General features: G+C 43.6%; 1 long non-coding RNA gene across 1 annotated transcript; it reads right to left on the reverse strand.

Moving 5' to 3' along the window:
- Nucleotides 1-13,656: 13,656 nt before the first annotated feature.
- LOC148383153 (uncharacterized) lies at nucleotides 13,657-18,620 on the reverse strand. Its single transcript, XR_015853438.1, has 2 exons — nucleotides 18,056-18,620; nucleotides 13,657-14,045 (listed from the first exon to the last, which is right to left on the reverse strand). It is a non-coding gene; the product is annotated as an uncharacterized LOC148383153 (long non-coding RNA).
- Nucleotides 18,621-19,060: the final 440 nt, after the last annotated feature.

A 19,060-nucleotide genomic window follows, 5' to 3' on the forward strand; every position in this document is an offset into this window, starting at 1 on the left:
TATGTGCCGATGCAATACAATCAGACAGACACAATATGAAATCTCAAGATTCTCCGATTCGTGGACAATTCCACGGCACAGCTGAACGTCTCTCACGGCACACCAGTGTGCCGCGGCACAGTGGTTGGGAAACACCGATCTAATGCATGTGAAATCACCCTTAGCTACGTCGGAAGAAAAAAGGGGTTTACGTTTCGTCATAGAGGCAACAGGGTAAACCTTATCCCATTTAAAACAATCATGAGTGGGTAAAATGGATGAGTTTAACATCAAAACAACAGCACACCGAGGAACTATAATTGCAGGTATGATTTTCAGAAGAGGTCTTGGACCCATACATGCAATGCAACTGGTGTTAGCCATCTTTGCGGCCTGCTCAACCATAAGAAGCCAGTTGTTGGTTTGACCGCTTATTCCCGTGGAGGCTAAAAAATAGCTGTCTACATCAGTGAGGAGCACACTTGTGATTTTTGCTCCTGCTGACAGGGTGTAATTATTTATAACGGGACGGTCCGCAATCGACATTGTTTTGTTAATGCAAATAGCAATATGAAAGTGAGGATCAATTCCAGAGGATTAAGCCCACAGTTGAAAACCCCAACAGGAAGTGTTAAACAAGGTGGCATTTGGAGGACGAATTTGACCATCAGGGAGAGTGTAAGAGTCAAAAGGAGGCTTGTGCCCTGATTCTTCAAAGTTACTCGTCTAGCGAAGAACACAGCCTCTTCACTGGAACCAGAGGGCCAATAATCTCGCGTTTGTGTGGTGACAAGGGTGCCCTAGTCGGTGCTAACTGGGTGGCCAGTTAAATACCACCAATATCCGAGCCATTCACCCCCAGTAGTGGGGTGACCATTTTGAAAACCTTTCAAACTTTTCAAAGGTAAAATAATAGAAGAAGACGTATTAGGAGCCACAGTAAACATCCATGAATGATTGTAACTACAGGACAAAAGCCATGGCACACAAGTTGGAACGCGGACGGTTTCTGGAGTACAAACAACATGATCAAAAGGGGATTTAGTGTTGCGCTTATGTCTAGCAATTTTTCCCCATGAGCCATATTGATTAGAATCAGTATTGGTAGTTGCCTGAGAGAAGAATATTCGAGGCTCATGGTACTCTACCAATAAAATAACCCCCGAAAAAAGTATAACAACACAAACCAGCAAAAACAACCAAAAGCACATGGTAGACTTTGCGCAGGCTATGGCCCGATTAAAGCACTTTACGAATGACTCTCTAATGCTCATGTTTTAGATCTCCTCAGAGTCAACACCCTGAGCTTCGGGTTGGTGTCTTGGAATAGGCTTCTGCTAGCTTTCGTGTCAACCCTGGATCTTGGCACCAGGATCAGGCACTATTACCAGACTTTGCTCACCTTCCGTACTTAGGTTGGGTCTGCGGAGATCACCTTTTTGCAATGAGATAAATGAATCCACATGTTGCGTTCGGCTATTTTCAAAGCATTAGGTGTCGTGAGGAGTACCAAAAAGGGACCTTCCCACTTGGGTGAATGCCAATTCTTCCTCTTGATACTCTTGATCAAAACCCAGTCTCCCGGTACCACTTTGGGGTCTTCCTGTGGAGACATGGGTTCATCATCAGTGTTATTGGTTTGATTCTTCTGACGTTCCAACATTTTTCTCATGTAATCAGCTAATGTGGCTTCCTCGGGGATCTCCCATGTGTCCTTGAACTGAGGAAGCCCGTAAGGTCTTCCAAACACAGTTTCATAGGTAGTTAGCCCTGTTGTACTTGTAATATTTATGTACATTTTGACCAGGTCTAAGCACTGAGTCCATGGTCGTTTGGTTTCTTCCATACATTTTCGTAATCTGTTTTTTGCATCAGCCCTCTCAACAAGGCCAGCTGACTGTGGATGGTAGGAACAATGGTTCTTTAAATTTATGTGGAACATTCTTCCAATGTTATGCACTATTTGACTCACAAAATGTGGACCATTGTCGCTGTAAACTTTTTCTGGAATACCATACCTTGGAATGATGTCTTTGCATAAGGATTTTGCCACTGTGAGTGCATCAGCATGTTCGATGGGAAATGTTTCTACCCATTTAGAAAATGCATCTCCTATGACTAAACAATATTCTTTCACTTCACACTTATTTAATTGTATATAATCCATGTGTATTATCTGAGATGGATACAATGGAGTCGGGAACTTCCCTCTCCGAGGCCTTAAGTTTCCTTGTGGGTTATGTTTAGCACAGATCAAACATGCTCTGCAAAAGTGTTGTGAAAAAGCTGCAAACCCGCATGTTGTATAAATAGCCTCAACTTGTTTCACCATACCCCCCGTCGAGACATGGGTGACCCCATGACTCGAAATAGCAGCCCATTTGAACAAGTTACGAGGCAAGACAGGTTTGCCCAACGGTCACACAAAAAGACCATCAGCGTTTTTAGTTGCACCCCGTTTTTCCCAAGAGAGTCGTTCCCGGGAGGGGCTCTGAGACTGCATGTCAAGCAACACATCAGGGGAGATGTGTGACATCGAATCATGATCAGTGAGAGACGAGAAGACATGGAGCAGGCCTTCTGCAGCGGCCTTAGCGGACTTGTCAGCAAAAGCATTACCAAGAGAGACAGGATCAAAGCTTGCAGTGTGAGCAGCACATTTGCAAACCGCCACCTTTAAAGGTAGCTGGACAGCATCCAAAAGTTGAGTTAGTAATGCGGAATGGGTGACGGGCTTCCCCGTAGAAGTTACCATGCCCCGGTTGCTCCACTGCTGAGCAAAAACGTGCACTGTAGCAAAAGCATACTGACTATCAGTCCAGATAGTGACGGATTTGTTTGCAAACAATTTGCATGCCCCAGTTAAAGCAATGAGCTCAGCGGCTTGTGCTGACATATAGGATGGCAGATTAGCAGCTTCCAAAACTTCGTCAGCAGTAACAATGGCATACCCAGTAAGGGTCACACCAAATTCATTTTTCTTAGAAGACCCATCAAGAAAAACCACATGACCATCTGGCAGAGGCGTATCTCCCAAATCAGGCCGAGCCCTTGCAATCTGTTGAGCAGCATCGACACAATCATGGAATTCACCGTCGTCAGGAAGGGGAATGAGAGTGGCAGGATTGAGTGTCGTGCATCTTTCAACGGTCAGGTGCGGCTGAGACAGCAACGTAGACATGCAAGAAAGATGACGTGCAGGCGACAGAAAGGTCATTAGTCTGTAGCAGAAGAGCCGAGACAGCATGAGGAACTTTCAGTGTCAAAGGATGAAACAACACAACACCAGCACTGCTCTCCACAGCCATGGAGGCCGCCACCACGGCCCTCACGCATGGTGGGAGAGCACATGCAACACTGTCCAGTTTAGAGGAATAAAAAGCAATAGGTCGCAACTTTGAGCCATGTGATTGGAGCAAAACAGAGGTCATGTAATGACCTTTGCAGTTTGGACAAATGCCTTGTCATAGTTGGGTAAGGCCAGAGTGGAGCTGGAGACCAAAGTCTGTTTGTTCAAAACAAAAGCACCCTCAGTTTCAGGTGTCCATTTTAAGTGAGTGGACATTGAGATGTCTTCCACATACATCAATTTGGACAGAGGAGCAACAATTTGGGCACAATCAAGTATCCAGCTCCTACAATACCCTGTGAGACTCAAAATATACATCATTTGTTTCTTTGTGAGTGGTTTAGGATCTTGCAAAATAGATGTTTTCCTGCTCTCAACTATAGTTCGACCTTGGGAACTTAGATTGTGGCCTAAATATTTAATTTCAGTGAACCACAGTTGAAGCTTGTTCTTGCTGACCTCACTTGCCAAGTGATGCAACACTGCAAGCGTGTTTTCCTGGCAAGAGGCAAAATCAGGAGATGCTATTAAAATGTCATCAACATAGAGCAGGATTTGACTTCCCATCGGCGGGACAAATTTAGCCATGCTGGCTGCCATCACCTGCGAGTAAATTGTTGGGCTTTCACAATACCCTTGTGGTAACCTTGTAAAGGTGTACCTCGAGCCAGCATATGTAAATGCAAACCAAAACTGACTCTCTTCTGCAATAGGGACAGAGAAAAAAGCATTGCTAATGTCAATCACTGAAAAGATTTTCGCATCAGGTGTCAATGAATTCAACAAGGTATGAGGGTCAGGGACACAAGGTGCTCTCTGGATAACAGCATTGTTTACAGCCTGCAAGTCTTGCACCATTTTCCACCCCACAGAAGGGGGAGCCTTCTTTACAGGGAAAATTGTAGTATTGCAAGGAGAATCCGGGCAAGGAACAATGACACCTGCTTTTAACAAATCAGAAATAACAGGTGCGATACCCTGTAAGGCATCAGGTTTTAAAGGATACTGCCTCACACAAGGGCGGTATTCAGTTCTAGGTCTTATGACAACAGGAAGCGCACCTTTCACTAAACCAACGTCAGAAGGACCCGCAGACCAAAGATGACTTGGGACCGCAGCGAGGATGTGCTCGTCATCAGACATCAACACAAAATCTCAACATGAGGGTGTTTGCTCAACACAAGGATCAGCGTGGATTCCAGTAATAAATGACAGGTCTCGAGTCATATTTTGTTTAAAGAGCTTGGTGGAAGGACTATAAAAGGAGTCAGGATTAACCTGAGTCCAGTCAGAAGCTGCCAAGGCATCACCAGCCATAAATCCCAAACTTTGCCACGTTGCAGTGTGAGGCCTGTAGAGAGATGTGGAGCGGAGTGGGAGACACGTGCAACTTCTGAACAGCAGGGGGAGCCGTTTGTATGACTACACAAGCACGGCTTTCACCATCATGTAGAAGGAAAGACGTCATCAAAGAGGCAGGTGTAGCAGCCTCAAGCATGTTCTCGTAGTTGTGATCAGGACCAGGTGCGTCTTTATGCCACATAGTTATGTGTAGTTTATCGGCTTCCATTGCCTGTTCAGGGCAGTGCAAAAGGGTGGCCACACGGGCCAAAAGAGGGGAACCAAATTCCACCACTTCTGCGTCAGCCAAATCCAATGAATAAAAACAGTAGCAGTGAAATTGACCAAAAACCTGCACCCGGTGTCGCCTTTTGACAACAATTTGATCGTTAAGAGACGCAAGGGAAAGCCCAAGGGCAGTGAGAGCATCTCTACCTAGCAAATTAATAGGGCAACTGGGTATCAGCAATATGGGAATACAACAACTTCCCCCTTCTGGGTCCCGTATCCAAACTGGTCGAGACTGGGGAAGTGGGGTTGCCAGCCCATTTGCTGCTCTCACCCAAAAAGATTTACCATTTTCTCGCACATCTGCAGGTATGTCACTACATGTGGTCACACACGCCCCTGAGTCACACAAAAAAGTTTTTGGAGTCCCGTTTACCATTAGGGTTATCACGGGCTTCTCAATATTGTTCATCAACAAATCTTGAATGTTCACATCTATATCAACAGGGGGAGCTGTTGGCAAGGCAGTTGTTTCAACTGTATTTTGACCGTCGGCTAGTCATAAGGGGGGTTTTACTCTCTCCCCCATGATTACCCGGGCAGTTTCTTGCTATATGGCCTTTTTTCCCACATGACCAGCAAATTTGTAATCGGTTATCCATTTATCAAGATATTTTATATTTTCAGGGTCGACCCCTTCCATCAATTTCCAATCTTTGCATTTTAATTCATGTCGGAGTAGTGGCTTTTGTTTGCTATTTGATTTTCCCATGGTTTATTTTTCTAAATTTCAGAGTTAGCAATTCGAATGGCACCTACAGTGTCCTAAAGCCAACTTTATTCACAGGACAGTGGTTAAATGTTCGATGTGTGGTGAGTCTCCTTTCACCTTCCCGGAGGAAGCGGATAGTCCTTGCATCTGCGTCCACACAAAGCCACTGTTTAAGATCCTGTGTGTTTATATAGAGGAGAGCTCTAATGAGATCACTCTCAGTCAAACCATACACACACATAATGCGCACTTTTATCGTCACAGGCAAGCAGGGGAGTCCGCCCTCCCGTGGATTTTAACAAACTCTTCAAGTTAGGAGGCCCCACGACACCTCAGCGAAATTTAACTGCTCTGAACACCTGTACTTCTATTAGGAAACAGAGGAGTCCACCCTCCCATGTAATTTAACTGAATAAGTCAGGGGACTCCATCATCCCAGCGGAATTTAACTGTTTCTAGTTGCACTTGATAGGGTCTAGAATTGTCAAGGTTTTAAGTGACCACTTGTCACTGCACATTCATTAATCAATATTCATACTCACAGTCTGCCAGTTCTTTTCCTTGGATGATCTCGTCAACCACTCCGGCGTCCAGCCGACTTGATCGAGACAGCCCCGTGAAAAGGGTTTCTTTATATGCCTTGGCCAAGGACTTGTCCTGTGTCGAAGAAGTCAGCCGAGCGCCTTCCGGTCTGAAGAGATCCCGGACGAGCCCCCAATTTCTGTCAGGTATTTTCTCTGACTGAATATCTGTATAAAAGAAAAGAATCAGCAGACAAAACAAGAAGAAACGAGATTCTATGTGAAACAAGAAGTCGCAGACAAGACGTCATGAGAGCAAGAACAAAATGCTATGTGAAACAAGAAGTCGCAGACAAGACGTCATGAGAGATTAAAAAGAGTGCAAGGACAAAATGCTATGTGAAACAAGAAGTCACAGACAAGACGCCATGAGAGAAGAATGCAAGGACAAAATGCCATGTGCAAGACATCAACAAAATAGAGTGAGCTATCAACAACTTTCTTGGATTCCCAGAGGTGTAGAAGGTCAGGAAGCTCCAGACAGCATCGTTTGACTTGTTGTTGACTGGTGGACGTCTGCAAGTCGAAACAGCAAGCATTCTGTGCAATAATCTTATTAATAAGTACTCATTAGGGAATGCATGATAACATATATATACAATTTATCTAACAGACGTAAGCAAAGACATGAAGTATCAAAAGAACAAACTTTACATAGTCAGGGAACAGCAATAGATTAATGATGTCACAGCCAAAAGCTAACATAATTTCGTACAAAATGACACAATTGAAAGAATGAGGTACGACAGTGTATGTCCAAGATTGGAGAAGAATGTTCACAGGAAGGTCACGTGGAGATAAAACCAGCAGGTGCCAGAGGGAGCCAGCCAAGGACTCGGCCAAAGATGATCGCCAAGGCTGAAAGACGGAATGGAAGACAACAGCCCCCACACACACCGAATCGCCCATAACCAGCACCCACTTCCATGGCGAACTTGCCCCACCCCAAAGACTCATCACCCATCAATCCCGGCCCACAATGTGCAACTGAATATAAACTCATCAAAGAACCTTGAACATTGCCTTTTCTGAATGGAGACTTTCTGCTCTTGAAGGGTCCAGCACTGTATTGGACTTTCCTGAAAACAGAGCTTCCTGAACAAGAATTGTGATTGAACTCAACCAACCTGTGTAAGTCTAATTTGTGCTTCAGTGTCTTAGCATTTTCCTAAATCTGAAGAAATCAAACGAGCACGCAGTGAGTAAATTGGATCAGGTGATTTGCAATGGCTTTTGCCGTGAGGCGCAGATAACGCGCTCCCTAAATTGTGGACAAAATCCAACACACACCCTGATATGAGGTCAAGGGCTTCAACTCTATCCAGTCCACTCTTACCCCCACCCTGTTTTTCATAATAAATATGCTCTTGCAAGAGGCCGGTGCCAGACCTCATTCGATCATCGCTGTACGCACAGCGACAAATGGCTCTCCATTTGCAAATGCTTAAAAAGGGCATACAGTCTCCCGTGTGGTTCTTGTAAAAATAAGTTAGAGTGAGCACCGCTCTAACAGTTTCCAATTTAATTTATTATCTATAAGCACTCCAAGAAATTTTATTTCATTTACTCTTTCTATTTCTATATTAATTATTGTAAGAATTTTATCTGTTAGTCGGACGGTTTCCAAATATGATATACTTTGTTTTACTTAAATTTAGTGTAAGTTTATTTGTGTCAAACCAACTCTGTAATTTTTTAATTTAAATACCCACAGTATCCAGTATTTAATCCAGGTCATCCCCACTGCAAAGCAGGTTTGTGTCATCTACAAAAACTACGGCCTTGAGTAACCTGGAGACCCTTGCACATATCAATGACATACAAATTAAATAACAAGGGGCCTAACATTGAGCCCTGAGGGACCCCACACTTTACCTGCTTTAGTTTTGATTTACAGTCCATAAATTGCACATATTGGTTCCTGTTGGATAATAACTGTTTAACCAAGTGAGTGACATACCTCGTATCCCATATCTTTCAAGTTTTGTTAACAATATTTCATAATTTACAGTATCAAAAGCTTTCTTAAGATCCAAAAAAACACCTCCAACAGATTGTTTATTTTCAATAGCTGTTGTTATTTCAGCTACAAAATCTAACAAAGCTAGTGTGGTGGTCCAATTTTTTCGAAATCCATACTGTTGGTCACACAGAATATTTTGTTTTGTAAGAAAATCATCAAGCCTTTTATAAAATATTTTTTCTAATATTTTGGAGAATTGTGGGAGTAGAGATATTGGCCTGTAATTTGAGAATGTGTGTTTGTCCCCAGCTTTATATATTGGAATAATTTTAGCAGTTTTCATTTCACTCGGAAAAACACCAGTTGTCAAAGATTGTTTGCAGATATGTGTAAGGAGTTTCACCGCACATTCAATAATATTTTTAACAAGTGACATATCTATCTCATTACAGTCAGTTGACTTTTTACCTTTAAATTCTCTAACAATTTCTATTATTTCCTTCTCATTCGTTCCTCTTAGAACCATACTTTCGGCTATGGGTACATCCTTAATTTGGTCGCTTGTACTCCCTTTTTTTGCTACTTCCTCTTCCAAAGTAGGCCCAATACCAACATAGTAGTCATTAAACTCCTGTGCAATCATAGTAAGATCATTTATAGTTATGTTATTACTGTTTAGAAAATAAGAAGGATATCCTGGCTTTCCAGTTCTGTTTTTAATAATCTCATTTAACACTTTCCATGTAATTATTATGTTATTCTTGTTTTCCGCCAGTATTTTGCTATAATAGTTCCTTTTACTGTTTCTCATTATTTTAATCAATTTATTTTTGTAGGTCTTATATTTTAATTCAGCTTCCTTTGTTCTTAAGACCTTGATGTCTATTGTATGTAAATGAGGCAGGGGGTTATAAAATTTTATGGCCTTTTATGGTAACATAAATCAACCCCCTTTTGGATAGGGAGGGGGGCATGTGCGCCAGTCTGGCGGGCGCCAAGATAGCGGCAGTCGAGTCCGCGCCATCTTTGGCTGTCGCCATTTTGGTTTGCTGGCGCCATTTTTGGATGGGGACATGTATAGGGCCTGTATTTTTGTGAAACAGAGCAGAGAAGTGATACACCTGAGTTAGATTTGCTATCAACCAGTGCGTCTAGGGTCAAGGGGGGAGTTTTGTTGAAAAAAGGGGGGTCAAGGGGGGAGTTTTGTTGAAAAAAAGGCATCTGAAGGAGATAGTCAAGGTGTTGTTGCATCTAATTTGACATACAATAGCTTGTGGGGCCACAGCTAGTTGAGTCATGAGAGTCAACATTATTGGCTCCAAGTTGTCTGCGTGTAACTTTGTTGAAGAAGACATCTGAAGGAGAAAGTTTAACATACAATAGTTTGAGCTGAGGTTGAGTCATTAAAACGACAGCACAAATCATTAGCGGCAGCAAAGTGTTATCGCGGCACATGACCCCATAGGCGTGGTCTTTTCTCCACCGAATTTGAAGTTAGTTTGGGACGGATAACCAGCGCTCATTTTGAGAAGACAAGCCAGCGCATGAGCTCTGATCAACGGAGTAGGAGTGCGTCGAAAATTGTTTCAAGATGGTTAAAGGTAAGTCATGTTACTATTTTGTCGATATAATAATAAATAATAATAATAATAATAATACACTGGGGCTATTTGTAAAACACGATGTAATGTTTATGTAATGTTTGTAGACATCACCGTTTTTGCTGACGTCCACGCATCTTTTCACGACAACTTTAGCGACGTTTATCTAACACAATCAGAGTCAACCGTTCATCTAAGATAGTTAATATAAATGCTATTAGTTGGTGATTTATTTTATGTATGTAACAGATCACGTGGCCGCGGCCACTAGGAAAAACAAGCAGTCAACACAAGCTGATTTTGAAACACAGACTCTCGTGGATGCCATTTTGAAGCAGCGGAAGCGGCAGAGCCAATCGGATCAGAGCCAGCGAGACCAACCGCATCAGAGTCACGTGCTACCATTGAAACCAATCCACTTACGTCCTACACCGACCGGCAGGAAGCATCCACGGACATAGAATTAGCGGAGGCTCTTTCTGCATACGAAGGCTTGAACCATCCTCACCAGTCGACAGAGTTGGAGGTATTCCTTCTATTTTTTTCTCTTTCTATGTTATCATTCGACTTGCTATTTTTGGGATTATAACGGCTTAACTGTTTTTTTTTCATATCTACTTCCAGTTAAGCGTCGTGACACAGGACGAGGGGTTCAAAGAGGATGGAGGAGGAGGAGGGGTCATCCTTCTACAGCACGAGCCACTCAGCCAGCAGGGGGCCTAAGCCGGCACGCGAGAGTCATCGCCACACGAATGGAAGACAGCCTGTAAAGTGCAGTGGTAATTGTATCTACAAAAGGCGGTTACAGGAATGTTTTAAGCTAATACGTATTCTGACAGATTTGGCCGAATCAAGATAGGTCTGTTTTTTTTTTACTACTCTGTGTTTCTGTTGTGTTTTGTAAAAAAAAAAAGGAAATATAATGGATCATTCAAACCTCACGTCAGCAGAGTCAGATTTCTTAACAAATCTTGATGAAATAGATTTGCAACCATTTAGCGAAACAAGCCAAAGAAGTGATACACCTGAGCTAGATTTGTCAAGCGTTAACAATGATTTGCTATCAAACAATACGTCTACGAGCCAAATAGCAGATTTGCTCAACAATGTGAGCACTGCTTTGTTGGAGGGAGAAAGCCCCGTCAGTCCTGCTATTCTTACCCATTTACAAGCTGTCATAGATGAACTGAACAATCAAAGTCTGAATGAAGGTAGACAGAGTCCTACACAGATCCCGTCACAATTGCTAAACATGATAGAGAGAATAATATACGTAAGGCACGTGACTTTGATGTCTATTCATATGTAAATGAGGTATGGGGTCATAACATTTTATGACCTTTTTATGATTTGTTATGGTATCATAAATCACCCCCTTTTGGGGATGGGTTGAGGGCGTCAAGATGGCGTCAGTCATGACGGCGCCAGTCATGACGGCGCCATCTTTGACTGTCGCCGTTTTGGTTTGCTGGCGCCATTTTTAGATGGGGATAGGTATGGGCATGTATTTTTGTGAATCAAAACAGGTGCAGCATCTGAGCTAGCTTTGCTATCAGCCAGTACGTGTGGGGTGAAGGGGGGCGTTTTGTTGAGAAAAAGAAGGGGAGGGGTGTTTGTGTCAGTATGGGGGGGTCGTGCGAGTCGGCATTATTGGTGCCAAAGATATCTGAAAGAAAGAGACTGGAGGAGATAGCCAGGGTGTCGCATCTAATTTGACATACAATAGTTTAGAGGATCAAGGGGGAGTTTTGTTGAGAAAAAGACATCTAAAGGAGAAGAAATCCTCTGAAAGAGACTGGAGGAGATAGTCAAATGTGATCGAGTCATTGAAGTGTCGTCAGCATGGTGCCAAAGTTATCTGAATCGGTATGCGGGCAAAGTTAGGGGTCTTTTAATTTTGGAGGGAGACAGATGAAGGCCTCTGTTTTTATGAAGGTTGTCTAAGTTTAAAACATATCCTGATTAAAAACACGTGATACACAGAGGTGTGGTTTGAGAGAGGGGTTGGACCTGTTGTTGGTATTGGTATATTACGCCAGAGTATCGTGCTGCTAGTTCACAGAAAAGAGCTAAGCTAAAGCTGTGGTGTTAAATTGCAAACCTGAAGCTCAAATCATGATAGCAGAAACGCCGGTCAGTATCCATCTTTGCCGTAAAGGCCCAGATGGCTTGTTAGATGCACCTAGGAAGAAACAAATGTATCTAAAGCGTATGCAACAGCGTCCTACAGAAAAACTTGAGCGGAGCTGGCATCTAACACCGGAGACTCTATGGGGATTTAAATTTTTTTACGAGATTGGTGAGTTGTCTTTCTTTATGAGAAATCAAGAGGGCTCTGGATCAAACAACAACTGTGAGCAGACCGGCGCGTATGGTACGTTGAACTCAAATGACTGGGGTGTTTGAAATCAACTCCTGCCTGAGGTTTTGACCAACTTTGTCAATGGATACGGATTAGAGGGGGAGCTGAATGTAACTTGGATTTCCAGAATTACAGCAAGCGGAAGATGTTTTTTCCGGCTTAAAGTTTCTCCTCAAACTGTGGATGGGACAGAAGACGGAGAGGTAATCGACGTAATGTATCTAACGCTAGAAGTGTTTAATAGTGAATGTGGAGTTTTCCAAACACTATTGAATTTACCACTGGCAGAGTGGTATGAACGAATGCAAGCATTTGGTGAGAGTATTACGGGACTCTTCCTATCGAGCCGTGTCTGGACAAACGTCGTCGGAGTGAAACAAACTGACTGTAGATTAACCCTTACTAAAAAAAAACCCAAACCTTTAAACTCCCCACCCTTGGCCCTCCTCAGCACAGTCGCCTGTGCCCCCCTAACCCCCCTTTTTCACCTACAGTCACAGAAAGGTGGGGTTGTAGTCATTAGCATAACTATCTAAAATGTATAAGAGCAGGCTTGCAGACTCCTCTTTTGTACACACAAGAGTTTGGTCTACACATCAGAGAAAGAAGATGGCTCAAAAAATCCTCGCCAGACGACTTTAACCAAGTTCTGTACCTATGGAACATGGGCCTGGGATCACACTCTGGTCCAGCCCTGACAACTCTGGTGCAGAGACAGACGATGCTGACACGGCCTTCATAGCGGCACCACGGCCAAGCACGTCAACTGAGCGACCGGGACCAACGCCAGCGACAGGGATCGAAAGGTTTGAGATTCTTCCAGTGCCTACTCCCGACCCGAGCGATCGCATGTCACCGATCTGCCTCGAGAATCTGCAGCCCGATCGTCTCTATGGAGCTTTGTCATCAACCTTTGACGGGTTTGGGAGCCCTGAGACCCTACAGGTCACCCCGGGATACAGCGGGCAAAGCGGCCTAGCAAGCACGACGGAGCAGCAGCAGCAGCAGCAGCGTGAACCGTGGTCCTCGTCGCGAGCCATCGAGCTGTTTGACGACGCATGCGCACGCTATCCTGAAAATGGCATGGATTTGCCCTGCTTATCTGCCGATAACATAGCACTCATGCTCAATGCAGAGACAGAGCTACCTGGTGATTTTGAGGGGTACATGGAGCTGGCTGCGGGGGCGGACAACACAATCATTACCAATTACCCCTCGCCCACAGCTGGAGACATCCCACTGATGGACCTTGAGTTTGGCATCGTTCCTCCGGTGACTTCGACGCCTGTGAGAGTCAACGCACAGCAGGAGAAACACAATATGATGGTAGAGCCTCTTAAATGGCTGGTGATTGAAGATTATGTACGGGTGAAACTGATAGTCGCTCATCTTTTGTATGATGCCTTAATTAAACATGCTAAAATGACATGTGACGGATGTGCCCTTGATGACCTTAGCCAGCTGCATCATACATGTTAAGTCAAGTCAAGTCAAGTTTATTTGTATAGCCCTAAATCACAAACAGTCTCAAAGGGCTTCACATAGCCAAAATTGACAATTATTCTCAAAGCATCCCCCTGATCTTAAGCTCCCAAAAGGGCAAGGAAAAACTCAAAAAACCCCTGCCAGGGGAAAATGAGAAACCTTGAGAAGGGACCACAGATGGAAGGATCCCCCTTTCAGGATCACCAGGTTGTAATGGATGCAGAGAGGGCACAAGTAATACATAATATGAAAATCAATGAAAAAATGGATGTCGGAGGTGCCCTCGATTGTCCTGGCAGTGTCTTCAAGGAGCTTGAGCTGCAGTTTCTTCATCTTGAATTGGTCCCCGAGAATCCAGCTAGCCGCTATCAGCTTTTGAGCCACCTAACCCCCTCCCCAGCCAGGGAGGGGGTGGGCAGAGAGAACAAAACAAACTCCGGCTAAATCGGCCACTACAAGTAAGTTAAAGGCGATCTCATAGAAATGTGTCTTTAAATGTGTCTTAAATGTTTCTACTGATACATATCAAGGGCATTCCAAAGCTCTGGAGCCCGAATAGAGAATGCTCTAGACCCTGCAGACATTTTCTTGGCCCTCGGTGTAACTAAAAGACTAGCGTTTTGCGAACGAAGGTTACGAGACGGAACATAAGGAACGACTAGGTCGACGAGATATGAAGGCGCTAAGCCATGCAGTGATTTATAGGTTAGTAGAAGAACCTTGAAGTCACATCTTAAATGGACCGGGAGCCAATGTAATTTGGCTAATATTGGGGTAATGTGATCAAATTTTCTTGACCGTGAGAGCAGCCTCGCAGCGGCATTTTGCACTAACTGTAGACTTTTGATACTGGACTTAGGAAGACCAGAGAATAATACATTACAGTAGTCCAGGCGCGACGTGACGAACGCATGTATAATAGTTTCCGCATCCCCGGTCGAGAGGATAGGACGAATCTTAGCAATATTACAAAGGTGAAAAAACGCAATCCTGGTTATATTCTTAATGTGTTTTTGAAAGGAGAGCGTTTGGTCAAATATTACCCCAAGATTAGTTACCGTATCACTCTGAGTGATAGTACGGTTATCTATAGTTATAGTGGTTTCCTTAAATAAGTGTTGATAACGAGTAGGACCAATTATCAACATCTCAGTTTTATCTGGGTTAAGACGAAGGAAGTTGAGAGACATCCATTGCTTGATCTCCGCAAGGCACGCCTCGAGATTACAACAGTCCCGCGGATCTGTCATCGATAACGGCATATATAATTGGGTGTCATCCGCGTAGCATTGAAAACTAATATTATATTTACGTATTATGTCCCCAAGCGGAATCATATAAATATTAAATAAAATCGGTCCGAGTACCGATCCCTGTGGGACACCACACGTAACATTATACAGCTCAGAGGACGTATTGCCATGGACCACTCGGTGCTTCCTGTCTGATAGATAGGAATTGAACCAGCTGAGTGCTGACCCTGAGATACCAACACAACTTTTAAGACGCCCTAATAAAATATCGAAGTCTACAGTGTCAAAGGCAGCACTAAGATCGAGTAGTAACAATACAGACGACGTATTTGAATCCATAGCTATGAGGAGATCATTAGTCACTTTAGCAAGTGCTGTCTCTGTGGAATGATTAGCTCTAAAACCAGACTGAAAAGAGTCATATCGATTATTAGCGACCATGTAATCAATAAGCTGCTGCGCTCCTACTTTTTCAAGAAGTTTTGCTATGAATGGGAGGTTTGAAACTGGCCTATAATTACTGAGACAGTCCGGGTCAAGATTTGCTCGCTTGAGTAGCGGTTTAATAATAGCGGTTTTAAAGGCTGTTGGCACTATCCCAGAGGAAACAGACAGATTGATTATATTTAAGACGGACGGTCCTAAAATTGGAAATAATTCTTTAAGTAGTTTGGCTGGAAGCGGGTCGAGTAAACATGTTGTTTGTTTAGCCGCACTACCCAATTTTGTAGCATTTCAAGGGACACGCTTTTAAAATTTGAGAGGGTTATTGCATGATCCCCAGCGCTAGTAACCGGCGGAGCGATTGGAATGGTATTCTTGATCTCGTCCCTAATGGACTCAATCTTTTGAGCAAAAAATTTCATAAGCTCGTCAGCTGAGTGGAAGGAGCTATCGGGGGTAGGCTGGCGCAGAGTTAGCTTTGCCACTGTATCAAATAGGTATTTAGGATTGTTTTTATTGAGATTAATGACTTGCGAAAAATAACGAGTTTTTGCTAAAATGAGCTCATCTTTATATTTCAGGAGGCTGTCCTTCCATGCCTGATGGAAAACCTCAAGTTTGGTTAAACGCCATCTGCGCTCATGCTTTCTACATAATTGTTTAAGCGTACGTGTTTCATCTGTGAACCACGGAGTTGGCCATCTACGGCGAGGTTTCAGACGTAGCGGTGCCACAGAGTCGATGGCTTTTAATAATGTCGCATTGAATTCATTTGTAAGATTATCAATAGAGCCGCTGTATGCGGGAAACATGGCGGTTGCCGGCGACAGTAACTCAGATAGCGCAGTTGCAGTCATGGAGTTAAAATTACGGCTGCTATAATTCTGATTGCTCTCTTGTCTTTGACAAGGAACTAAAATTTCAAATTTTATTAAGAAATGATCAGACAGAACAGTAGTGTATGGCAGTACTGCTATATTTGAGGTTGCTAGTCCCCGGGATAATACCAGATCTAAGGTATTTCCATTCTTATGCGTTGCTGCCTGTACGGCTTGCGTAAAACCAAACGTATTGATTAAAGTTTGAAATGCCGAAGTCAGTGGTTCTGACGGTGAATTCATGTGGATGTTGAAATCACCCATGATAACTATATTATCTGCATTTGTCACTAGATCAGCCACAAATTCTGAAAATTCATCCAGGAAGCCAGAGTAAGCCCCGGGTGGACGGTAAATAACAGCAAGATAGAATGACGGTAAAGCAGTGGATCGCACAATGTTTTAAATACGTGAATTGAGCGAGGCCTAAATCTAAGCTCAGAATTTGAGATGAGGGCGACACCCCGACCCTTTTTTCGAGGACGTGCCACATGCGAGCTCACAAAATTTGGAGGCGAGGCCTCGTTAAGTGGCAGCAGTTCAATAGGCTTTAACCAGGTCTCGCAAAGACCAAAAACGTTTAGATTATGTTCCGTGATAAGGTCATTAACGAGAACTGCTTTCGTATGAAGCGATCTAATATTCATAAAACCGAGTTTAAATGTAATCGGTCGATCAGGGTGCGTATCTATCGAAGGATTTTTAAACGGGATGCGAGTAAAATTGTGTTCTCTAGGCCTAACATCACCTCTCAAAAGTTTATTAGTGTGGTGGGATGAAACGACCGTGGGAATTTGTTGATGAATATTTGTTACACATGTGAAGTTATCTAAAACAGGCACCGTTTCATCAGCAAGACCGGTCGGGACGGAGTGATTGGATTTGTCTACTACCCCAGTAGAAAGTGTGTTTATGTGTACTGCAGCACTATTTAAACTGTCGCGCTCTAGTCTACACGAGGAGCTATGTGTATGCTGAAAGTCTAGCCTAGCGCTAGTTAACTTTAACTTAACAGACTCCAAACCCATCCTCACAGGTGGTCTAATCACCTGTGCCCTGGCCTGCTCTAAAGTGACCTGTCATGAGTGGCTCAAACAATAATCTATATTCCTAGAAAGAGTGAAGGCGCCTTCACGGTTAGGGTGAAGGCCGTCCTTCCTCAGCAGGTTGGGGCGGCCCCAGAAGGAGGACCAGTTATCTATAAAATACAGTCCCTGCTTTTTACAGAACCCAGCCATCCATCGATTAAGGGAGACTAATCTACTAAATCTCTCATCAGTGCCTCTCCCAGGCAGGGGGCCAGAGACAAATACTCGATGCCGACTCATCTTTCTGGCAAGATCACAAGTCCTCGCTATGTTTGTCTTTGTGATCTCTGATTGTCTCATCCTAACATTATTGGAGCCGACGTGTATCACTATGTCCGAGTAGCTAGTGTTGGTGGAACTACGCTGTTGAGTAGGCGTATTGCGAGTCAGCTCCCTAAGATTAGCTTCTATGTCGGGTGCTCTGCCCCCAGGAATACACATTACCGTGGCTGGATTTTTAAGCGTAATGTTTCGGGTAATGGAGTCGCCTATGTGCGAGGGCCAGTGGACCGAGATGACTTTGGACGGCTGTGCGTCTTACCTGGCTCATCGCGATTAGCAAGCCGCTTGGGGCTAATGCTAACCGGGCTAGCGGGCTGGCTACAGCCCGCGTTTGTGTCCGCCGCAACTACTGTTATCGCACTATTCTGCTCTAACTGGCGGACACGTCCCTCTAGCAGAGACAGCCTCTCTAAGAGAAGGGTGCAGTTGGTGCACGAAGCCGTACAAACCTCTTGGTCCGCTGCCATACTTTGTGTCCGAAGAGCGACGATCGATCTAGTGGCGTGAGTGCGCCGGCCGCCGGAACTCCAAGTCTCCAATCCTAGATAGAAGGAATAAACAATAAACAATGTTTGTTTATTGAGGATCGAACCTTTTATTTCTACGCGAATTATGAAGCCGTGACGGTTGAGTTGTGCAATGCTGACTTTCTCCATACGTTATCGACAATGCTTTTCTATTTTAAAACCTCAGCATCTCTTATAAACATTCGCAATACTGTTTCTGCCATTCTCCACGACCTCGCTCATGAGTGCAAGATCTTTGCGCGGCTCCGTATGATAAAACAAGAAGCTTGTGATATTGTGTTGAGTAATAGCGAAGTCGAGCTATTATTTAGAACGTTTGGAACGACACAATGGGAAATATTGTGCAAAAAAAGGGGGCCCAATTGGTGACTATTCTAACAGTGTTTCTAGATTGTATCAAACACCAGCTGCCGAATGATATAACCGTAGAGCTAAAGAAGTTTAAAACGCTAATAGGGTCCAAAGTGACACCATCTGTTATCTTCATTCATGCGTTATGTTCAACCTTAGGTGTTGTAGGAAAACTTTTTTTTTTTTACCATATTGAATTTCTTTTTTACCTTGTGTTATACCTGTTTCTACTTATTAGTAATGTTTTTAAGAACCAGTTGATTTGTCTTTTTTCTGTAATAAACTATTGTGACCAGAAAAGTGATTGTTTCTCTGTGTTTATTCAATTAAAAATCACAAGATGTCATAACTGTTTGTTTTATTAACAGCGTCACACTCTGATATCCATCAGAACGTACCTGACAATGGGTGGGGAGAGGTGTCTTGAAAAGCTCTATTATAATGCTAAAAATCCAGCTAGTTTCGGGGGAGAGGCACGCCTACACAGAACAGCGGCTGTTAGCTGTAAAAACACTAACATTAAAAAAGTGAAAGCTTTTTTATCCGATCAAGATGCTTACACTCTACACAAACCAG

Source organism: Syngnathus floridae, chromosome 17 (genome assembly GCF_059516105.1).
Source record: "Syngnathus floridae isolate MCC-2025c chromosome 17, RoL_Sflo_1.0, whole genome shotgun sequence".
Taxonomy (NCBI): Eukaryota; Metazoa; Chordata; class Actinopteri; order Syngnathiformes; family Syngnathidae; genus Syngnathus; species Syngnathus floridae.